We start from the raw sequence: 26,313 nt of genomic DNA on the forward strand, positions 1-26,313 counted from the left end.
CCAAAGCTGCAAGGAATACAAAACACCATGAAGCATCTTCTCTCCAGAGATTATGGGGTAACTTTCTAGGGAAGGGTAGTCTCATGTGAAGAAGGAAACCAGAAACCTCCTCTTTCCTGACATCATGAAGCCAGATATGCCATCATTTCTCTAGTGAAGGAAGCATGCCAATAAGATTATCCATCTCTCTATTCCTTAATTTTTCTCACATCCAAATGTGGGACCACTAATGTTACCATGCAAAGCAAGTCCTCCCCAGGTGCACCTTCTAAGAGCTAACCAAGTCCCAGCATCTGTGAAAAACTGAAATGGCATAGAGATTGGATGAAATAGCAGTGGAAGTCATCAAAGATGTGCCTCCTGAATCAAGGCTGCAGGTAGAGTGGAGGAGTGGAGTGATTTCTGAATTAAGTAAACAAATTTTAATCACTCAAGGCACTTCATGATTTATGTAAATTTTTATAATTTAGAAATCAGTTATTCTATGTGTTGGAGAAGGTACTTCTCCCACAAGATTTGTAATTTCCTGATAGTCAGTTTTAGTTATATGTATATCTTTAGGGCCTAGCATAACACATGGCCAATAAATAGGTGCTCCATAAATGTGCTGCCAAAACCCAGTCTCAGTTAGTAAGTGAATAGTTGTCATGACCTCATTTTCCCTAGCCTGAATCCCTGCTCTGACACCCCTAGGTTATTCCTGGTTTGGGCTCCACACTATTTCTTAATATGTACAGGGTCTTAAGTTGATGGGAATACAAGACTACCTGACCTGTCTCTTGAGAAACCTGTATGCAGGTCAGGAAGCAACAGTTAGAACTGGACATGGAACAACAGACTGGTTCCAAATAGGAAAAGAAGTACGTCAAGGCTGTGTATTGTCACCCTCCTTATTTAACTTATATGCAGAGTACATCATGAGAAATGCTGGGCTGGAGGAAGCACAAACGAATCAAGATTGCCAGGAGAAATATCAATAATCTCAGACACGCAGATGACACCACCCTTAGGGAAGAAAGTGAAGAGGAACTAAAGAGCCTCTTGATGAAAGTGAAAGAGGAGAGTGAAAAAGTTGGCTTAAATCTCAACATTCAGAAAACTAAGATCATGGCATCCGGTCCCATCACTTCATGGCAAATAGATGGATGAACAGTGGAAACCATGGCTGATTTTATTTTGGGGGGCTCCAAAATCACTGCAGATGGTGACTGCAGCCATGAAATTAAAAGACGGTTGCTCCTTGGAAGAAAAGTTATGACCAATCTAGACAGCTATTGAAAAGCAGAGACATTACTTTGCCAACAAAGGTCCGTCTAGTCAAGGATATGGTTTTTCCAATAGTCATGTATGGATGTGAGAGTTGGACTATAAAGAAAGCTGAGCGCTGAAGAATTTATGCTTTTGAACTGTGATGTTGGAGAAGACTCTTGAGAGTCCCTTGGACTGCAAGGAGATCCAACCAGTCCATCCTAAAGGAGATCAAGTCCTGGGTGTTCATTGGAAGGACTGATGTTGAAGCTGAAACTCCAATACTTTGGCCACTTGATGCAAAGAACTGACTCGTTTGAAAAGACCCTAATGTTGGGAACAACTGAGGGCAGGAGGAGAAGAGGATGACAGAGGATGAGATAGTTGGATGGCATCACTGACTCAATGGATATGGGTTTGGATAAACTCCGGGAGTTGGTGATGGACAGGGAGGCCTGGCGTGCTGCAGTCCATGGGGTCAAAAAGAGTCAGACACGACCGAGTGACTGAAATGAACTGAAGTTGCTTGTATTAGGCTATATCTCCATAATGCACTTTCTGATGCTGTGGGGTTCACTTCCTGCTACCTGTCAGTTAGCTCAATTGTCCTTCCTTGGTGACTCAGTGATAAAGAATCTGCCTGCAAAGCAGGAGATGCAGGTCTGATCCCTGGGTCAGGAAGAGTCCCTGGAGGAGGGCATAGCAACTCATTCCAGTATTTTTGCCTGGAGAATCCTGCGGACAGAATGGCCTGGCAGACTACAGTCCTTGGGGTCACAAGGAGTTAGATGTAACTGAGCAAGTAAGCACACATACCCCCCACAGAACATGTCCCTGTAATAAACCTACTAAAGAAGTGGGGAAAGGCATACTGATCACAGTTTGATGCTGGAAAGTTGAGGAAAACCTTTTTCAGCACTATACTGAAAAGCAAATGAGAGTGCATTCTTTTCTCTTGTTTTTTTTTTTGTTTGTTTGTTTGTTTTTTTCTTTTCAGGTTGCTGCCATTTGTTACCAATTCACAGAACAGGAGGATCATGCTTTCTGTCAGATTACAAGAGACCAGGGTAAGCTTAACTACGAGGCTAACACAGCTTAAAGTTTGGGACCCACACTGTACCACATCCCTTCCAAGAACCTAGGAGGTGTCCTGTGAGTATGTGTTTGAAATTCTGTATTTCATTTCTTTAAAATTTTTAGAAACTTCAGACATGACAAAATGGTATCTGTCCTCCCTAAAATTTTTCTGTCTGATGGACCAGGAGTGAAAAAAACCTAGTCAAACAGCGCCAAGTGCCATTAATTAATATTTGTTGAATAAATCAGTCCTCATAATAGAAAGATACTTGCTTAAAATATGTTTTACTTTGTTGAATATGGAAAATAATCTCTCTGCAAGAGTTGTAAGAGGGTGAAATTTATTATGATCAAAGTGAAAGCCCAAACTGTTGGTTTATTTAAATGTTTTCAAAGTTTTGTCAAGACTATCATGTCATTTTAACCTGTTAGTTGCCTTTGAGTAGGAAACTATATATTTCACTTACGTGGTAACAATATATAGACTTTATATTTTGGTATAATAGCCTTCAATCAAAAAGTATTTGATATTAAGTCATAGGGAGATTATTTAAATTGGCATTTCTTAATAGTAAAATCTCAATATTTGCTTTTGTCTGTAAGCCTAAGCAAATGACAGCTATGAATATCTATATGTTTTTCAATGTGTCTAAAAAGTATAGGAACTCATTTTATAAGGAATCTTTCATGCTGAATCAAGAGATTATGTGAAACCTGCATCAGCCTGCTCTGTCTGCAATGACTTGCCAATCTTTACTGTGCTCACCAATTCTCTCCTGACCATCTGGTAATTCAAAAGTGGTCACTGGGACTAAGACAGAGTTTCATAAATATTGTTCAGTTTGTTCAGGGAGGATAAACTAAAATGAGTTTTAGAAAAAGTGTTTGTAGGTTTAGTGTGTTTAAATTCAATCTCTTTTTCTCCACATTTTCCGAAACCCAAAATAAACAAGTGGAATTCGACTTCATTCTGGCTTTATTTCCAAATATTATCTGTCCCTGCATCTGTTTTTCTTTCTCAATTCCACAGTTGTTAAATGAAGTAGGCTTGCAAGCTCAAAATGAAGAAAATCTAATTCTTGTTTTGTGTGAAGCTTCAATCCAGGGAAGTAAATATTTCATCCACATGGGGAAGTAAATGTCTATAAGGCATGTGCATGATGGGGGTCCTTTCTCTTCAGTTATATTTTATTGTTTCATCTATTGACTGGAGCATATTAATTCTCATGCACTTAATTTTTTGCACAGATGAAAGCATTATGTTGAAAAGAACAAAATTAAAAACTACTTGCACACATAAAGTATAATAAAGACAGGCTTTTACACTTTTTCCTCTCTCACCTTACCATTTCTTCCCCAAAGCCTAAGACTAGCAATAGAAAGAAAATGTTATTAGTAGGAAGCACAACATATGCAGAGCTATCCCTTTATCTTTAAAGACTGTAAGACAGAAGCTAGAAATAAGATTTCTATTAATCTTCATAGAACAAAGTATTGAATAGAGTCCAAATATTCCTTTGTATATTATTATAGTGTTTCTGGCTTTCAGTTCAGTCTTCTTTTTGACTATGAGCTGAATTTTTCTTTGTTATTATTCAAACTGTGAAAATATTCATATTACTATTATTTCATATTATAAATGTGAAATTTTTAAAAATTTCCATCACTCGTCAAATGTTCGTGACTATTTCCATTTTCATAGATAAATGTGTATTGCAGATGACAACATCTGCAAATCTCTGACCTCTCTGACTCTTTCTCCTGCAATGTATCTCTGTCTCTCTCCTGTTTTCTGCAAAATCAGTTAGAAATTTTAGCTTAGAAAACTAAATTTGCTCAAAGCAGCAAAAAAAGATATTGGTAGAGATAGACATATAAGAAGTGTCATCTGAACTGTGAAACTTAATAAATAATATCAAAACTTAGTAGAGGAAAAGATTTGAGTCAGCTCTCCTAGCAATTTATACCACATTACCCACAATGCCCAGTACTTGGAATAGTATGTAAGAAGTCTTGGTGATTACATGGGAAAGAATAAAAAGAAAACCCTGACAAATACCCAATCTAAATTCTTGAAATCATATTTGTGCTAATCACCTATTAAGTTGTGCTGAGGAGTACTTTTCCATGCTGTTTGTAAATAAATTAAAAAAAGAAAGAAAGAAACAAAGGTAATTTGGCCACACAATAAGGGACTGCATTTGAGAGAAAAAGCAGGTCTCTGCAGGGCCATCAGACAGCTTCCTGGAGTGGAATAATTAAGTTCGAGATTGCTGGAGGAGACTGCAATGGTATTTTAGTTTATAGCCTCAAAGCCAAGGGGATCCATTATAATGAAATAAGTGAAATTGTGCTAGTTCCTTGTAGGCCAACTACCTGAGTGACATCACCATCATCAAGGTAACATATTTATTTAAATGATACTGGGCTATGTTTAACAATAGTGGAATCTCAGACAACGTTTCTGCCATGGTGTGTGTAGAGGGGTGTTGGGGAAGAGTGCTCTAATGAAAGGGATCTGACCAAAAACGAGCCACTAAAGGAGGAACAATTAATTAAATTTTCCTGTGGGAGCTTGGAGAGCTGACAAACAGTCATGAGAAAGTCACTAAAATCTGATATTAAATGTGATTTAGCTGAATTAGTTTAGAAAGCAGTTTTACATTATGACTTTCAGACAGTCTTTCTCTAAAAGTCAGAGTTTTCTCATCTCCAGCTAGTGAGGTGGGAGACATAGTTGTGTGGAGTCATGAACTGACCCTGGATGACACATTCTCACTAACATAAGTGGTTATGTTCTTCTGAGAATCAAGATTGGAAATGAACTATATCATAACCTGAAATAGTATGGCACAGATATCAAGGATAAAGCATACATGGCTTATGTTTATTGAATAACAGTGAAAATAATGGAGAATAAAACATACCTGTTGAAAGCTAAGTACTATTAGATCCTACCCATCTATTCATCTATGGCACTGTAAAAAAAAAAAAAAAAAAAAAAAGGATGTTGCACAAAAAAAGAATCAGTTTCAAGAAGTACTAATGGCCCGAATTCCTTGTCAGCAGCATAACTACTATGATGAACAAACAGAACCTAAGACATAAATAAAACACAACTTTCTTTTGCTCTCCCACCATCCCTTCAAACTTTCTATAATAAAGACCATCTCACTGTAGCAAGATGTGGATGGAAGTAGGTCCCAAGTTTTTTTTTTTTTTTTTTGCACATATAAGGGGAGTAAACCCCAATATGGTCACTTTGGTTTACAAATACATTTTATTTCAGTAATTAGCCTATCTAGTATCAGATACTCAAAACAGTTCAATCCTGATGTTGCTTGAAATCTCTTTCTTCCACAAAGTGAAAGCTCAAGGAAGCTGGATCAGGGTGATAAGCACCAGTTCTCTCTTAGCTTCTCTCTTTACTTGCAAGCTGCAGCTTAGCTTCTCACCAGGTTTGCTTGACTGTGTGACTTTATGCTGTCTGGGTGGAATAGATGGGTAAATATCTCAGTGACTTCAGCATACCTAGCTGATAAACAAAGCCAACTCCTTCTCTCATAATCTTCTTTTATGAGCTTCAGAATGCTTCCATGCTCCTCCTCTTGCCTGAAATGCTCTTGTCCTTGGTGGATCTGTCTCTACTACACGGGAACTTATGACTCAGCTCCAGACCCAGAGCATCCAGAGTATACTTCCAGCCCTTATTGCTTCCTCCTGATATCCGAGTGGACACTTTCCACCCCACCCCCCACCAAATCCTCATAGAGTGGTTCACATCTGACTCACCAGAAACAATCATACCTCTTTTTCCTTGGCAAGATTGGAGAGGGTGGGCCTATCCCAGTGCAGCCACCAAAGTTGTTAATAGGACTTTCTTTCTTCCTCTGAATTTCTTGAGCAGGAAGAAACTCAAGAGCTCATTCTGCTTTACCTTGCTTTGTTTTGGTCAGGCACAAATAGTCAAAGTTTCCTGACTATTTCAAAGGACAAGAATTGCGAGCCTTTAAGCTTAGGATTGGAGAGTAACTCCCTGCCTAAAGCCTCTTGCTCAAAAGAGGATGGAACAGCCAAGCAGTACAACAGCTCCAGAGAAACCTCTTTACTGATTCCTTTCATAAGATCCTCTCTTCACACTGTGACCATCTTCATAACGTCCAAGTGCATGAGATGTTCAAGAAATAAAAGAGTAGGTTCTTAATCAGCTTCTTTGAAAATCTTCATGGGTAGATTTGTCTCACACTCACTGTATCTGATATCAAAATCGAGTCTACTTTGAAACTGAAGCAGGAAGAATTTAGTTCTAACACATACCCAAGTCTATATAAATGCCATTTTATCTTTGACTGGAGATAAGCTTATTAAGTTACTAAATAAAATCATTAGGATGCACAATGAAATGTACAGCTTTCAGGAATGTTACTTGGATAAAGCTTAATGGCTTTAAAAATGAAGTGTAACTAGCTTTTATTTGAGTGAAGCCTATTAAAGCCAATAATGTTAGAGCATTTTAATGACCAAACGAATGTATCACCTTTATCAATTAAAGGGAAGGATAATTTATTTATTCAGTGAAATATTGAAAATAGAGGGGAAAATAAATATTTTCCTGTAAATTATCTAGAGGCAGAAAGCTGAGATTTCAGCAATCTTAAGGTGTAAGGGTCATGGACCATCAGATTTGAGAGTCTGAAAATACTAAATAGGCCACACCCCACCCCACACTTACGAAAAACACAAACACATCTGCACACACAGAAGAATGCTTAAAATATTGCATACAATTTCAGCCATGAACTTGAGATTAAGCACCCCTCAAGGACATGACAATTATAGGTTCCTTCAAGCTAGGTTTCTACCTTGAGGAGCAATTTGTGTGTTACAGAACACTGTAGTTACATTATCTACCAAACAATCTTCTGTTAGCAGATTCCCTTAATAATTACAGCCCAAAATAGAAACAATTATGAACAATATAAAGGTATTCTTTCTGGATTATACTTCTGCTCATACATTAATGTCAACCTGGGTTTTATTTCAATTTCCAAATTTATGCATTATATCACAGATATCTATAACTTTATGAAAGAAGTGAAAATAATGCAAACACAATGAAAATACTAGGAGAGAAAGAAAATATAGAAATGCCTATCCTAAAATCACTTTGTTTTTGTTTTCCAACTTAATAAATAAAACAAATATGTGAATTTTTTAAAATGTGAAATACTATTTTATAATTGCAGAATGGAGAGAAATAAGAGATATAAAGCTTCTCTGACACTTTCTATCACTGACTACATCTCCATTAACTTTCAACTATATCAAGAACTCATCACATATTTGAGGAATCCTCAGATTTTAGTTTATAATTGTAGTAGAAATTGGTCTCTGTATGTTTTAGTTGTAATTAAAGGGAAGTAAAGATGTGAGCAAATGGGAAAATACATTTACAGACAAAAGGGAGTAAATAACTGAAAGGGGAGAGACCAGATAAATAGTCTTATAATTTTATGCCACCTGTAATTTCTATGGAAATTTTCTGTGACAAATGACAATTATCTCGCATAATGAGAATTTTATCTGTAACATATATATATATATAAAATATTTGACCTCATTCTATGAGACATCTATCAATAGTTCATTAATATTCTCACCTTTTTTTTTAACATGTGCTCACTAATTATAAATGCAGCTAGAAAGAAAAAGGATTTGAAAATAAAATGATCCTTCCTCATTACAATGCTGAAAATACTTTGCCATTTAATACTGAGTTTCCAGTTTATTAGTTTGAATTTTAAAACTCCTCAGTTTTATAAATATTGTAATCATGGCAAAAAAGAATTTTGTAAAAAATCTAAAAATAAACATAGACAATATTTAGGAAGCTATACTTCTCTCATATTAAAATGAAAATTGAAAAACTGCTTCTATTCAGGAAACCATCAAATGAACAGGCTATCTGGAAGTTGGTATCAGGTTGAAGTTCCCTGATAGCTCAGTTGGTAAAGAATCTGCCTGCAATGCGGGAGACCTGGGTGTGATTCCTGGGTTGGGAAGATCCCCTGGAGAAGGGAAAGGCTACCCACTCCAGTACTCTGGCCTGGAGAATGCCAGTGACTATACAGTCCATGGGGTCACAAAGAGTCAAACATATCTGAGTGACTTTCACACACACGCTTTAAATAGTAATACAGTATTTTAAAATAGACTATTTTAAACCCCTAGTGACTCCAAAAGAATTTCCTAGTGTGAGGACAGTGACATGGTAAAGGACATTGAACATGTACACAGGGAATAAGTGAAGATCCATACATGTATATATACATGTACACTAGAATTCTGAAGACCTTTGAAGCATTTTAGCTCTCTTAAGGTAGGTGTAGATTAGTTTTATCAAACCAATTTCCCCTTTTTACAGCAAATAATTTGCAATATTTGCTTTATCACCTAAAAGTTAAGATCATAGATATGAAAATCTAACTACATGTAGGGTTTTTTTTTGTTTTTTCTAAAAATCTATATAACGCCCTATCTTCTATTTCAGTTCAGTTCAGTCACTCAGTCATGTCCGACTCTTTGTGACCCCATGGACTGCAGCATGCCAGGCCTGCCTGTCCATCACCAACTCCTGGAGTTTACTCAAACTCATATCTGCTATTTACACATAAATAATAAGAAACCACAACTTTATTAGAAAACAAATCTAAAGATCATTATGTACACTCCTAGGCATAACTACATAAGGTTTCATGAAATAGTCAGATACTGGCCTTTGTCCATATAACTTCATAAATGCTAAATGACAAATGCTACCTGATTCAGGTATGAAGCACTGGGGACTCAAATTCTATGAATAGCTTGCTGTTGCAGAAATGATTTTGTCAAAAAGTGACTGATACTAAATAATCCTGGATAAGATTTTAAACAAAATAAAGTGCAATAATCCCTCAAAATACACAGCAATGTATATTTCTGGAAAAGTATCTCTATAAAATTATGCAAGAAGTCTTTATCTATATCTCTCTCCATAAAAAAACAGAATGGAGTTTCAATTTGAATAAATTTGAGTAAATATGTCCCCCATATGAATGCCCTGTTAGTCATTTGAAAATCATGTGGAACAAAGGAGAACTGAATATATAATATTTCTGCTCTTTCTCACTCAAAGAGACTAGTATCTCCCACTTCCAATCATTATGACAAGAAAAAAAAATGCTCTCAGATTGTGTAAAGAGCATAGATGTATGGAAACAGATGCATGGACAATCCAATGTGGAACGGCCACTTAAGTCTATCCAGAGGATAAAAACTGGCTTGCAAACAATGTTAATATATGAGGTAAGTACTGACACTTTTAATTGGTCACAGCCCCCATTCACAATGACTCTGTATGTCTATTTCCCCTTCTATCTCCTAAAATCACTTGAGTAAGAAATAACTAATTTTTGTCCAATTCTCTTATTTTACAAAGAAGTAAACTGAAGAATTCACTTGGATATCAAATAAATAGTAAAAGCAAATCTTGCTGCTTTTTCACATTAAAGATTTAAATCCACACACATATATAACTAATGGAGAGATTTCATATAAAGTGCATGTAATGCTATTGAGTAAAATGGTTCCCAGTGCCCCCCACATCACAACATCCAAAGTTGAAGACGAAGAAGCACTAACTACCCTGCATTCTAGGAGGGCTGGTCAACAGTTGAGGGCAGACACTGTCTACCATCACCCCCACTCCTGAGTTAATTATGAGTTTGGAGAACCAGTTTCAGCTACCACAAACTGTTGTTCCATCTTCTTCCCAAATCTAAGAAGGAGGGTGGGTCCATATGAAGTCAGAGAGAGAAAGAACTTATGGGTTTTATCAACTTTTTATCAACTTCCACCACCACAACAGGGAAGAAGGTGCCACTTCTCAAAAAATCTGAAATCATGCAGTACCCTAGGAATGACTGTCCTTCAGGAAAAAGAGCTGGCATACCATTCCCAGGTCAGTTGTCTATTAGGCACTAGACTCCTCAAAGCAAGACAATAAAATTAGGGACAGGTACAGAAGTGAAAGGACTAGAGCAACCTGTTTTCAGAGTTTGTCATGTTGAAAATGTGTGGTTTCTTAGAGATCAGTGGAATACAACAGAATGTCTTAGCTATTTTCTCAGTAAGCCATAAATGAGATTGACCTCAAGGCAAGAGGATGAGAGCAGCACAAACTTTTGAATATTCTGCCTGCTACAGGGATTAAGACTAGGAGGGAAATTTGAATTTGAAGCTGAACTTTCAGATTTGGGAAATAACGGTGGAAGATGACCTAGAATTATCTTAAGAATTTGCAAATACACCCCAACAGGGCAAACATTTACCACACACAGGCATCAAGAACAAGTCTGCATTAGTTTCCCATGGCTGTCATAACAAACTACCACAAACTAGGTAACTTATACCAAGAGAAACTTATTACCACCCAGTTCTGGAGTCCAGAAGTCCAAAATCAAAGTGTCTGAAGTGTTGGTTCCTTTTGGAAGCTTTAAGAAGGAGAATCAGAATCCTTTGAGCTTTGAGGAAGAATGCATTCATTCCTTGTCTCTCTCTCCTGCCAGCAATACTTGAAGTTCCTTGACTTGCAGATATAAAACTCTAATCTCTATCACCATCTTTAAATGACATCCTTCTGGGTATGTCTCTGTGTCTTCCCCTTTTCTTTCTCCTCTAAGGATGCACATCATTGGATTTAGGGGCCATCCTATAAAGTTAGAATGATCTCATCTTGAGATCATTACAAGATCTCAATTACATCGCAAACATCCTCTTACCAAATGTGGTCACATTCATAGGTGCCAGGGGCTAGGACTTGGACTATCTTTTTAGCATAATTATTCATCCAATTGCCAACTATTCTGAAAAGTTTTATAGCAAAAAAAGAAAAAGGGGGGTGAAACTTTATCTTTTCCCTCTGAAATGATGAGAACAATCTTGTCCCCTTAACTGTATCTTCAATTCCTGACAGAAAAAAAAAAAACAAACCTGGACCTGGAAGAGGGAGGTGATGGATGTATTCCAAAGCTGTGCTCCTCAGCATTCCCCTCAGGTAATGGAGCCAGGAATCTGTTCTGCAATAAGTAGAGGTGAGGAGATGAGGTTTAACTTATTCTATTTTTTGACGATGCTGGGTTTTTTTTGCTGCACATGAACTTTCTCTAGTTGCCGCAAGTTGGGGCTATTCTTCATTGCGGTGGCTTTGTTGCAGAGCACAGTAGTTTCAGCCCTCAGACTCAGAAGCAGCTCACAGGCTTAGTTGCCCTGAGACATATGGAATCTTCTCAGACCAGGGATCAAACCCATGTCCCCTGCACTGGCAGGTATATTCTTTTTTTTTTTTTTTTTTTTTTTTTTTAATTGGAAGCTAATTACAATATTGTGGTGATTTTTGCCATACAGCAACATGATCAGCCATGGGTGTACACATATCCCCCATCCTGAATCCCTCCCTCCACCTCCCTCCCCACCCCATCCCTCTGGGTTGTCCCAGAGCACCAGCTTTGAGTGCCCTGCTTCATGCATGGAACTTGCACTGGTCATCTATTTTACATATGGTAATATACATGTTTCAATGCTATTGTCTCAAAACTTCCCACCCTCACCTTCTCCCATAGAGTCCAAAAGTCTGTTCTTTCCACATGTGTCTCTTTTGTTGTCTTGCATATAGGGTTTTCATTATCATCTTTCTAAATTCCATGTATATTTGTTAATATACTGTATTGCTGTTTCTCTTTCTGACTTATTTCACTTTGTATAATAGGCTCCAGTTTCAACCACCTCATTAGAACTGGCTAAAATGTGTTCTTTTTTATAGCTGAGTGATATTCCGTTGTGTACATGTATCAAAACTTCCTTATCCATTCATCTGGCAGGTGGATTCTTAACCACTGGACCACCAGAGAAGTCCCAGAGATGAGATTTAAAGAGTTTATGGTCCAATTTTCTAACTTCACTGGTTATAGTAAGTGAGATTGACTGGCACTAAGGAATCTCTCTCAAATATTGCTTAAGGAACCAGAAAAGGAGATATGTTACAGCACAGCTAATGATAGTGATTGAAGAAAAATAAAGCTGTTTCATTTTTTTTTTAAGCAGTTAAACTTATACAGCTCAACAAACTGGTTATATAAACCTTGAATGGGCCTGGTGCACTGGGAAGACCCAGAGGGATGGGGTAGAGAGGGAGGTGGGAGGGGGGATCGGGATGGGGAACACATGTAAATCCATGGCTGATTCATGTCAATGTATGACAGAAACCACTACAATATAAAAAAATAAATAAAGAAAAGAAAAAAGTATATACATCTATTTTTTTTTTAATGTTTGAAGAAAGTAGTCAAATTATGAGAGGGGCAGACACCACTAATCAGATCCCCGCCCCCCATCCACAAGTTATCCCCTCTCTTCAGTACTAAAATCTGGCCTGATACACTTATTATCTCTTTTCTTGAATAATATATTTAAATTTTTATCAATATGTCCTTTCTGCTATAGTTAATGATGTTTTTCATGAATACATAAATACACGGTTTCTTGTAGAACAAGGATTTCTAATACATCCAAGCTGAGCCAATGGCATGCTACATTTTATGGCTGGGATTTGTAAAAGATGAATAGAAAAGTGATTAGATGAAGAGACTGTGAAGTGTATCTCAAGACTGCAAAATATAACAAGTCTTAGCTCATCTTTTGGATAAGTTTTATACTTAACGGGCTGAAATTAGTAATAGTTACATATTTTTAACAGTTAAAAATCTCACACCATCTAATTGGAAAAAAATCCATTGGAATCTACATCAAACTAAATTAAATTCAATCACATTAAATCTTAATTACTTACATATTACTGTGAGCAGTACGAAGAAGTCAAAAGACACAGACCCTGTCTTGATAGAGATTAAAAGCTAATTGGGGAGATTAGACTTGAAAAATGAAAGATTTAGACAGTAGTGAGGAATAATTTATAAAGAGTATTTGTAAAGCAATAAGTAATATAAGATTTCAGAAGAGAGAGAGAGAGTTAAAGAGGGTCAGTGGGGAAGTCTTTGAGAAGCGGAATTCGAAGATTAGAAGAACAATTGTAGGGAGACATGGTTGGATGAAAGATTCACTTCTGTAAATGCAGATTTATTTTTCCAAGCATAGCATTAATAAAAAATCACAGCACTATAAGCTCAAAATAATGATATAAGAAAGATGATATAAGTATCAGCCTCATGTTAGAGCCCAATGTGTTTACCACTATTAAAATATGTATATATCACACCATACACTGTCTAGGAAAATATGATTATAGACCAATTCTTTCGGAAATTTTTTGTTTCTAGAAAATTATGAGAGAATTTCTGTCAAATCTCCTAAGTTATTTCAAAGGCACTGACCTTTCAGTTTTGATGAACCCTGATGATAAAAAATTATAAAAGTCAGTTTTTAAAAATAAGATGATGTTGAGGAGTTCAAATAATTATACTTTAATAGATATCAATATGAGTTTACCTATACTGAGACTTTTCATGCAAATATGTGGTAAGCTTTATATACATGATTATCCAGTGATATTTATAACACTTCCATTTTTATGAACTTTTTCCTATTTACCTAATGACCCTAACAACTAACTTCCCTGTTAGCTACAGTGGCACTTTTGTCATTTCTGGGTCAATATTATAGTTTCATTATCACAAGCTTAATAGCACACTATGCCAAAAACCTAATTTATATCTGGTTAACTAAGAGTTCATGTCTCTTAACCAAATGTATTTTTTGATTATTATTGCTAAATATTTATAAGGGGTGAATAAATTTTATGAGGCCTAATACTCATATAATTTGGGGGACTCTACTGAAGAAAAGGAGATCAAACTAATCAATCCTAAAGGAAATCAACTCTGAAAAGCCATTGGAAGGACTGTTGCTGATGTTGAAGCTCCAAAACTTTGGCCATCTGATGTGAAGAGCTGACTCATTGAAAAATACTCTGATGCTGGGAAAGATTGAAAGCAAGAGGAGAAGGGGGTGGAACAGGATGAGATGATTAGGCAGCATTACAGACTCAATGGACATGAGTTTGAGCAAACTATGAGGCTTCCCTGGTGGCTCAGATGGTAAAGAGTCTGTCTGCAATGCTGGAGGCCTGGGTCTGATCCCTGGGTCAGGAAGATCCCCTGGAGAAGGAAACGGCGACCCACTGCAGAATTCTTGCCTGAAAAATCCCACTGACAGAGAAGCCTGGCAGTCTACAGTCTATGGGCTTGCAGGGACTCAGACAAGACTGGGCAACTACCACACACACACAGGAGATGGTGAAGGACTGGGAAGCCTGGTGAGCTGTAGTCCATGGGGTCCCAAAGAGTTGGACACGACTCAGTGACTAAACAACAGCAACTGAAGAAAACCAAACTAACATCTTTCAAAAAGTTGATTGTGGCACAAACATAAAAATGAGGGGGGGAAAGTATTTGTATTCATTAACTGCTTAACACTTTTGGACACTTTTCCTGAAAATTCAAAAAAAAATACAAAATTAATTAAATTAACACATATAAGTGCAATTTAAATTTTCTTCTAGATTATAATGACCTATATAAGTAAGTTTAATTTAATTAAGCTCAGTCATCTCCAGCTCTTTGCAATCCCATGGATTGTAGCCGGCCAGGTTCCTCTGTCCACGGTATTCTCCAGGTAAGAATACTGGAGTGGGTAGCCATTCCCTTCTCCAGGGGAACTTCTCAATCCAGGGATTGAACCCAGGTCTCCTGCATTGCAGGCAGATTCTTTATGTTTGAGCCACCAGGGAAGAACAATAATCTTCTATAAAGGATATAAGAATATTCCACCCCAAAATATACCTCTTTGGCGTAATACATTATTTTGAGAAATAGCACAATAGGAAAAGATCTGCAAAGAAGTAGAAAATGCCCTTTTGAAAGAGAATTTTACATGTATAAATCAAATCTTCATTTGTAAAGGCATCTCCCTCTCTATACCAGAAAGAGACGGATGATTCTAAAGTCACAAGGGAATCTTATCAATAGAGAAAGCACCTGCTTAAGTCTTCCTAACAAACCTTATCCTTATTTATCAAGCTTTTCTTAGTAACCTCTCCATAACTGGCCTCCCTCAAATACACACCTTTCTTTTTTTTATCTTTGGCTTAAAATGATACTCAAGGTTGAGTTCTAAACCACTCCAGAGCGTTAGTCAGTTTTTCCTGGATCTTTTAGGTATACACAAGTAGTTCTTGCTCCCAGTCAGTTGTATCTGACTCTTTGTAATCTCGTGGATTGTAGTCTACCAAGTTCTTCTGTCCATGAAATTTTCTAGGCAAGAATACTGAAGTGGGTTGCTATTTCCTACCCCCAATATATGAGTTGTAAACATTAATAAACTTGTTTTTCTTTTGTTATTCTTTTATTACAGGGTCTTAGTCAAGAAATCAGAGGAAACATTATCTTTCCTCCTCTACATCTACATTCTTTATTTTTCACACTAATTTCCAAGTGCAATTGAGTTAAATAGAGATTATTGAAAGGTCCTTCTTGCCGTACTTTTATGCCCACTCCAGTGGTGTTTTCAGTCCTCAAATGAATGAATGAAAGAGTGAGTCTTACTCAACATTTAATGATGGTCAGTTTATTCTAGGCACTGATAGGCTGGGTCTCAGAGATTTGAATTGCTCTTTACTGTTTCTTCAGATTTTATTTCTCAAGCAAGATAGTCTGTTGTTTCAGAGTCTTGACTGGGTTTTATGGTTTATTTGTAGTCTGCTTATGCAGCTGACACAACGCCCCTAGCTTGCTGCTAAGTCACTTCAGTCGTGTCTGGCTCTGTGCGACCCCATAGACCGCAGCCACCAGGCTCCCCCGTCCCTGGGATTCTCCAGGCAAGAACACTGGAGTGGGTTGCCATTTCCTTCTCCAATGCATGGAAGTGAAAAGTGAAAGTGAAGTCTCTCAGTCATGCCTGACTCTTCGCGACCCCATGGACTGCAGCCCACCAGGCTCCTCCATCCATGGGATTTTCCAGGCAAGAGTACTGGAGTGGGGTGCCATTGCCTTGTCTGTCAGCTACCTCTAAGAGCCCTTTAAAAACTCGAAGACCATAGAAATAGTATAATTTTGTGACTACTTCTAATTCTCACTTAAGTCTTAGTGAACTAGTGAATTTATTATCATTAAAGAGCTACAACTGACAAAGTGACCTAGATTCCTCCAACAACGGCCAGTGATGTAAGATGCTCTGATGCATGTTTCAGACTCAGCAAGACTGAAATAGCACACTAAATTAGATATTTGTAATTATCAAAGTTCTGTTGTCACATTTGAGCCACGCTCTATTACCACAGCACATATATTGCTCACACCTTATCAAATTATGCTTTTCATCTTCTTACTTCTTTTTAATTTTTTATTTTTGGTAATCCATACCCAGAAAGCATTCCTTTATTTGATCCATTCATCTTACGGATCAAGACTAAAACAATGAAAAGGGGGTGTAATGAAAAGAAAATTGGATCTATAAACATAAAGTCCAAGGTCCACGGCATTCTCCAAGTTTGATTGTTTTCCCTCTGCGGTGTTAAAAAGAGCACTATAATCAATATGCATACATACTGAACAAACTGAACTTGCCTAATCTGACTGTGAATTTTAGTCAATTTTAATGAGGATTCATAACAGTAACACAGCTTCCTTTATATATCATGGACTTAAAATACTGCCAACTGCTCTTTTACTGAGCCTTTAAGTCATATGTTGAGCATGTGAAGATAAAGGATTCTATCAATTTTATTCCACTCTTCCCTGGCCCTCAACATAGCACATCTCTGAATAGATTTTTCAAATAATTTCACTGAAATCGAGACTCTTAGAGTCCCCTCTGGCAGATCTATAAATCACAGACTTTAATAGTAACTTCTATTTTCTGGGCCTTCTCTATTTTTCTATTAGTTTGCACATAAGATTTTGTTGTTTACCTCTCAACTGCCATGAAATACAAAATTATAACCTTAAGCACGAAGTTCTGATTTTCTCCTGGATCAGCTAATTTAGCTCTTTACTTTTGTTATGAGAGTAACAATAATTTATCTCGTACTTCTATTTACAGCTACTTTTCAACTTCCAATATTTCTATTGCTGTTACAGATTGCATGTCTGTGGACAACACCGATGATCAAAAAATTTTTCTCTGAGCCTGCTGAGTAACAAAGCAATTGCTAAGCCAAAGATATTATGATATGATAAACAGTCAAATGCTATGAGTTGTTATCCATATATGAAAAGATCCTTTCAGATGACCTTGAAAATCTTGAAAGCAGCTCTTTTGCCCCTTTGCTATTTGCTCTTTCCTGTTCATTCCCCTTTAACCTTAGAAGAACCTAACTATAGAAATTAGATCACTAGGCAATTTAGCCTAGTTGCTGATTTTTGCTCTACTGAATGCGTGCCATGCCTTACCAAAACTGTGCACTATTTTCCTAGATTAAAAGAAGTGAGGATGAAGAATTAAGTAGTTAAAGAATGACTAGCTCTCCACCCCTCAAAATCTCCTCAGCAATCCCGCAGACAGATCATGCAGTCTAGAAAAAATCTGAAGAAAGACAATGAGGAGTCAGTCTGCATGTAATGGAGACTGAAACAGAATCTAACCTCCTGCCTCAACAATACACTGAGATTCTTTTCTCCTTTGCCCTTTAAAAACTCTCTGTGAACTAGAATTTTCAGAATTGGTTTTGGATACAGGAGCCCACCCAGATTATCAGCCTTCTGATTAAAGCAACCTTTCCTTTCTACCAACACTTGCCTCTAAATTATCATCTTTTGAGAGGCAAGCAGCCAAACCTGAGTTTGGTAATAGTCTCAACACCTGGCAAAGAATTAAATAAATTTAATTGCCAAAGACTTAGGGAGATAGAAGGAGTAGGACACAAAACCATACAGATAACACTACAAATTCCATTCATTCATTAGACTGAAACTTCTTTTCCCACAATGAAGGTTCGGAAATGTAGTGTGGCAAGAAAAGGAACTTTGCAGAAAAGAGTGGCAGGAAAAACAGTTATTCTGAATAGTCCACAGATAACATGAGTGTTAAAAAGACAACAAAACAAAACACTAAATTTGTGACTGCTACATTGCTATCAGCCCTGAAATGATGGCAGAGATCTATTTTTGTGACTTTTAAAAGCAATGAAAAATAAGAGCAAATTTGAACTAATCCACAGCAAAAGAAATGACAACTTATAGAATTATTTTTTGAAAGCCTATTTAAATATATGATAAATTAGAAACCTAAAGAAGTATTATTTGGCAGGCTTTCTGGAAAGAAAAAGTGAGTCTGAAGATTAAAATGTAGCCAAAAAGTAAATGGAATTAAAACAAATTCATTTCTAAAAATAGCACCTATAATTTACAAATCAGAACAATTATTTATAAATTTAAAAAATATAAGCACTAGACCAAATTGAAAAGGTATACTATTTCAGTAGTGAAATTTATGAATCGCTTCAAGAATAGGCCTTGGCTTCTTTTTAGATGTTTATCAAAACTATTTTGCATTCGAGGCTTCCTTGGTGACTCAGTGGTGGACAACCCACCTGCCAAGGCAGCAGACACAGTTCCAATCCCTGATCCCAGGAAAATCCCACATGATGTGGAGTGGCTAAGCCCATGCACCACCACTATTAAGCCAGCATCTAGAGCCTGGGAGCTACAGCTCCTGAAGCCTGCATGCTCTAGAGCCCATGCTCAGCAAGAGGAGAAGCCACACTATGAGAAGCCAGTGCACCTCAGCTAGAGAGCTGCCCCCACTTGCAGCGACTGGAAAAAATGTCCTAGGTATAAACGAAGACCCAGCACAGCCAGAGATAATGCAAATCAAATAAATAAAATTATTTTCAAAACTCTGCATTTGGATAAGTTCAGAACAGCACACTATCACCACCCCATTATCATTTGAGCCATTTCCTATCGTTAAAGAATGTGTCCCTTTGGAAATTAGAATCAAATGCAACAAAATCCTTTTAAAATTGTTAGTTCTTCCCTGTTATTACTCCAACCACATTCACTGTGAATCTTAGAGAATTCATGTGGTGATATTCTATGTTTCAATTTCAATCTTAAGTGACAAAAGCAAGCTTTCTAATTCTGTCACCATTTGATGATTGATAGCCGATTTTACACTCATTTGACCTTTTCCAGGCTCTCTTGTTTGAGTTAGCAGCCCATTCCAGTTTTCTTACAATAAAAGGTAGAATGGATTAGCCAGTCAGAATTCAGAATATTTAAGTAAAAGCATAACAACAGATCACTGCTGGCATGTAATGCAAACATTAAAATTCTAATGACTCATTCCCTTGCCACAGATGAGGAAAGGAATAGAAATAGACATAACATGGATCTACTGTTCTGAAACTAATTATAACAGGAGTTTGAGATGGTAAAACTTTATCCACTCATGCAAATCAGTGTTTTCTTTAGCTTGATGGGGAAGCCCTTGAGATTTTACCAAAATTCAGGCTTGTAGGGTTTGGAATCAGGTTAGTTTAAGGTTCAGTACTAAAAGATAGTTTTAAAGATAAAAGAACAGAATGATGTGAAAGAAGGAAGAAAGGGAAGTTATAAATAAAGACGGAACCTCTTTAGTGAGGTCTAATTTAAGAGAAAACTTGATTTAAAAAGGAAGCAAGACTAAGGGGAAAAGTTGGAATCACTCCATGACAATATATGAATATCTATACAAGATACCTCCTTTATTTAACTCATGCTACAATAATATAACCTCAGATATTACAAACTATTTTTATCCTACACTATAAGAAATAATAGTCAAAATAATCTAATAAATGCATTTTCTGAATTTGGGGGAGGTGGTTTTCACAGACGTTAAGGATATCACAGTAACTAAATACAGCATTTTCCTGTTTCCTTGGAGCCCATATACAAGTTAGTAAGAGAAACATTAATTAAACAATTACACAAAGAAATATAACCTTGTCATTGTAATAAGTAATGTGAAGATTACAAGAATATGCCACCCCAAAATATGCCTCTTCTCTAGCACTGCAATGCAAAAGCATCAATTCTTTGGTGGTCAGCTTTAGAATTCCATGGACAGAGGAGCCTGGTAGGTACAGTCCATGGGGTCAAAAAGAGTCATTCATGACTAAAAGAGAAAGTAGTCGCTCAGTCTGTCTGACTCTTTGTGATCCCATGGGCTATATAGTCCATGGAATTCTCCAGGCCAGAATACCAGAGTGGGTAGCCTTTCCTTTCTCTGGGGGATCTTCCCAACCAGGGACTGAACCCAGGTCTCCCACATCTCAGGCGGATTCTTTACCAGCTGAACCACAGGGAAGCCCAAAGTTTGTAAAATTTTCATCCAACAATGCTGTTTTAGATTGAATTGAATTACTGCCCGGATTCTTCACCCCTCAATCATCCACACTTTTCTGTGGCCTCATCATGAGACTGTTTCACCACCCTTTGACTTTGGCTTGGCCATATGACTTCCTTTTACTAAGGGTCTATGGGCAGAGGTAATAACATGCCAGTGCCAAGCCTGGATCTTTGCAGGATATGTGTTGTGCTTAATCTCTTGCACCCCTATGCCAGTGCTCTGAGAGGAAGGGACATCTCTGACAAGGAAAATGAGAGACACTGAATATGCCCACTCTGCCTTTGACCTTCAATTAGAAGTGGGACCTGAGGCACCACTGTCTGCAGAGCGCCATCTAGACAAGGTCGGCTGAGACCAGCCAAGCCCCAAAAGACAAACAGATGTGCAAGATTAAATGTGTTCTTTCAATCCACTGAATTTTTGGGTGGTTAGGTACAGATCATTGTTGTAATTTCTCAGAATCTTATTATGTTAGGAGCCTGAGAATCCCTCCATTAGAAGAGTCCTTCTCTAAAGCAGCATTAGGAAGTTCTAGATTAGAATAAGGCATGTCAATCATAAGTATTATTTTCCCTAAGTCTATGTTAGTTCAATAGGCTTTAGTTTTGGGGGGTAGCAAATGAGCTCAGTAATGTGTGCCACATGCTTTAAGATGCTGAATGGGATATTTTGATTCAACTTTAAAAAATTGGTGAAATCTCTAAAGCTGTAGACAGTAGGTGATATATAACTCCCTCACTCAAAGAGAGCTACAAACACATTCCCACAGAACTTAATAACATGTGATTAAATTGGTTCTTTGACTATCAACTCCCACCACCCACTTTCAAACTTTGACAAAAATGATTGGAAGATTCATGAGGAAATTACTTACAGGAAATTCAAAAGAGTAGAGAAGCCTGTGCCTCATTCTGTGGAAAAGAAAGAATGTATCCACTGTCCTACCACCACCAAGTAAAGAGAGGCAACCCCCAAAATTATTCATATAAATAAGAATTTTCTACAGCATCTCTCTCACTATTTAGATCTTATGCTTGTAAAACTACAGTTCTAGTGACATAAAGCATGAGAGAATTCTTAAGAAAAACTAATGTGAGTGTTCTGGGTTTGTGGGTAATGCGAAGAGAAAGACTATACATACTTCTCTTGGGAAATTCAGAGGCGAGGATGATGCCAGCGTTGGTAACACTTAGTGACAAGCCGAAGGGAAAGGATGGTACAGTAAGCAGGCAGCCATATGCCTTAGCTCTTCTGGGCAGTACATGAGCATAGTAACATATGCCATATGTTATGGGACATTTGATGGGATGCTGAATAGGGTATTTCGTATCAACTTGAAAAATTTAACTAAACTCAGCATTTTATATAGCTAGAAGGCATAAGTTCCCTTGGACCACAAGGCTACCACTGTGGGTAAGTGGCTTGATCTGGAGTTGTAGACTAGGGGACAGAATGACTGGGGAACAGAACTAATAAAAGGGAGGAAAGAGACCAGCACAAAAGGATTATCTATTGTGTAAGAACCTACATAAACCTATGCAGGCCTGATATGTCAGAGTGTATTGAGAATCAGTCTATACCAGTATCCAACCAATGAAAATATCTACTCTATTCCTCTGTTGCATCTATACCCTACCTTGGCAGTGAGAGAGTCAATTCTTAGCTTTGTTTGTTTGAATTTATTTATTTTAATGAAACAAAGATGAATGTTTTTAATGATAAAAGGTAAAATTCACAAAGAAGATGGACATCATAAACCCTTAGACACCTAACAATTTGGTGTGAGGAAAAACTTAAAAAAAAAATTTTAATATTAAACAAGTCCATTTTTATAGTTGACAGTGACTGTATATAGCTGCACGATCTGCTCCAGACATGGCCATCAGATCAGGAAAGAAGAGCCTATGTTAAAACACAGAAAAGGGGAAAGAACAAAGCTGTCCTTTTATTGTACTTTACTAAGCTAAACTATTTGTATAAAACTAGCTCTTCTGTGTGGTAAAGAATTTGACCTTGCCCCCAGAGAGGTCGGCCTTTGTCCTAACCTTGGCCTGGGTGTTTAATGTCTTTGTTCAAAGATGGGGGCTTTGACCACACTGGACTTTCCCGTGGTGCTGGTCCTGGCTGGAAAACCAATCATGTGATTGAGAGCAGGGGCTTTGTGCTTGCTTCAACAACACATATATTAAAACTGGAACAATAGGTGGGAGCTTTGGAATTTCATGGTATCAGTTGACCTGGCATTATCAGTTGAAGGCTTGTGTTCTTCCAATATAATATATTGAAGTCCTAAACCGCAACCTGATGGTATCTGGAGATGGGGCTTTGGGGAGGTAATTTTGGTTAGATGAGTTCATGAGGGTGGGGCCCTGTTCCAATGAGACTGGTGCTCTCAGAAGAGACATCAGGTAGCTCTTTCTCTGTGAGCCCAGAGCAAGATGGTGATTAAAAGTTGGGAGAAGAGCCCTCAAAATGATATCTACCTTACCAAGACATTGATTGTGGACATCTCAGCCTCCAGAACTAGAATAAATAAATTTCTTTTGATTAAGTTATCCTGTCTGGTATTTTGTTATGGCAGTCCAAGCAGAATAATCTACCTGGGGGCTGAGTTAACCACATGGGCAATCAATCAATCAATTATATACCCATATAACAAATCCTCAGTAAAAACTCTGGACAGTGAAACTCAGGTGAACTCTGTTTGACAATATTTCAGGTGTACTGTCACCATCAATGCCAGGAGAGTAGGTCTTCCAGAAGAAAATAGAAGTTTAATATCTGGAACCCTCCCAGACTCTGCCCTATGCATCTCTTCCCTTGGCTGTTATTTTCATATATTATCTTTCCCTGTAGCCATCTGAAATCATGAGTATACTGGCTTTCAGCAAGTGCTGTGAGTTCTTCTAGCTAATTCCTCAAATTTAGACTGATTATGGTAACCTCCAAAACTTGCAGTTGATGTCAGAAGTCTTGGGCAGAATTGGCAGTCCAGAAGTATGTATCCTCAAACTTCACAATATGGATAACTTGTATAATTTTACCATATCTATGAGAATAAATATTTTTTAAGTCTAACTAAATTCATATATATTGTCATGTTGCTCATACAATTGATCAAATTAATTAGCATTAATATAATTAATAACATATTTTTCCAATTTATAAAGGTAATATAAAAAGATAAAAATTAAAGAACAAACTACATGTCATTTTAGAAAAATTTAGGAAATAAAATGGAATATAGAAAAGGAAATTAAAAGGATTACTAATTATATCAACCAGATACATGCAATATGATTCTATTAACCTTTTAGTGTATTAACATATGTTCTGAGTCATATGAGCTAATACTAACATATTGTTCTGCAGAAAGGTTGTAACTACTTTCCAAGCACAGCTGAATTTCTAGACTCCAAAAAATGTCATCCTTTCCTAGTCTCTTTTTATTTGTTTACTTGCTATGCTCTTCTTTCTTCTATATGCACACTTTATTCTCAGAGTGGCAAGATAACTGCAGTAACTGAAACATCATATATTCTTGAGTTCAAGTTCAGTGGGAAAGCTTGTTTACAGGCAGACCCCAGAAGCAGTCTAGGAATTGAATGGTTCATGCCCAACCCTGAACTATTGACTGGCTTGACTTAGACTACGTGGTTCACCACTGGGGTTGTGGGTGGGGCGGAGAGTCCCCAAATGAACTTCATGGAGTGATGTCAGAAGAGGAGAAAAGAACTGCTGAGGGTTCAAGGAAAAGCAAATGTAGTCACAATATACTTGAAGGCTGTTGGTAGTTCTCTATGAGTTATTTCCAAATTATGTCCTGAAGTAGTAAAATTTTCTTGTGGATTTGTTTTCTAAAGAATAAGAGTTTAAGGTTCTAGATTATATTTCTGTCAAATTTCTTAATCATATCTTTTCTTTCCAGTTTGTCATTACATTTGATTTAATGAACAGTTGTGTACAGAGATTTTTCTAAGAGATATAAATTATCCATCTTTTGTGATTTCTTTCATTTGTTTTGTGCTTTTAAAAGTCCTCCATGGAATTGACCTTCAGGAGTTGCTTGTATATTTTTGAGATTAATCCTTTGTCTGTTTCTTCATTTGCTATTATTTTCTCCCAATCTGAGGGCTGTCTTTTCACCTTATTTATAGTTTCCTTTGTAGTGCAGAAGCTTTTAAGTTTCATTAGGTCCCATTTATTTAATGACCCAATCAAAAAATGGGCCAAAGAACTAAACAGACATTTCCCCAAAGAAGACATACAGATGGCTAACAAACACATGAAAAGATGCTCCACATCACTCATTATCAGAGAAATGCAAATCAAAACCACAATGAGGTACCATTACACGCCAGTCAGGATGGCTGCTATCCAAAAGTCTACAAGCAATAAATGCTGGAGAGGGTGTGGAGAAAAGGGAACCCTCTTACACTGTTGGTGGGAATGCAAACTAGTACAGCCACTATGGAAAACAGCGTGGAGATTTCTTAAAAAACTGGAAATAGAACTGCCATATGACCCAGCAATACCACTTCTGGGCATACACACTGAGGAATCCAGATCTGAAAGAGACACGTGCACCCCAATGTTCATCGCAGCACTGTTTATAATAGCCAGGACATGGAAGCAACCTAGATGCCCATCAGCAGATGAATGGATAAGGAAGCTGTGGTACATATACACCATAGAATATTACTCAGCCGTTAAAAAGAATTCATTTGAATCAGTTCTAATGAGATGGATGAAACTGGAGCCCATTATACAGAGTGAAGTAAGCCAGAAAGATAAAGAACGTTACAGCATACTAACACATATATATGGAATTTAGAAAGATGGTAATGATAACCCTATATGCAAAACAGAAAAAGAGACACAGAAGTACAGAACAGACTTTTGAACTCTGTGGGAGAAGGTGAGGGTGGGATGTTTCGAAAGAACAGCATGTATATTATCTATGGTGAAACAGATCACCAGCCCAGGTGGGATGCATGAGACAAGTGCTCGGGCCTGGTGCCCTGGGAGGACCCAGAGGAGTCGGGTGGAGAGGGAGGTGGGAGGGGGGATCGGGATGGGGAATACGTGTAACTCTATGGCTAACTCATGTCAATGTATGACAAAACCCACTGAAATGTTGTGAAGTAATTAGCCTCCAACTAATAAAAAAAATTTTTTTAAAAAGTCCTCCATGTAATACAATCAAAAAATTATCCACATATTTACATTTGTATTGTTTATTGTTTTGCTTTCATTTTGTTTTATATTTCTTGAATAGTAATATTATAGTATTTGGTCATCATCCTCCATAGGGCATACAAAGAAAAACACATTGGCATGCCAAAAGAGTACTTCATATTTTTCTGAAATTTGTCTGCTTGATTTTCTCTGTTAGAAAATTCAGACAACTGTGTAAACTCTTCACATCCTTTAATGAAAAATTAAAGAATTCTGTCACACTCGAGAAACCCATGAATCATGCTTCTCTCCTGTTTGCAAAGGCTAGCCATCTATAGACCTTTGCAACCACAGATCTTACTGATTCCC

This window comes from Muntiacus reevesi, chromosome 22 (assembly GCF_963930625.1).
Source record: "Muntiacus reevesi chromosome 22, mMunRee1.1, whole genome shotgun sequence".
Lineage (NCBI taxonomy): Eukaryota > Metazoa > Chordata > Mammalia > Artiodactyla > Cervidae > Muntiacus > Muntiacus reevesi.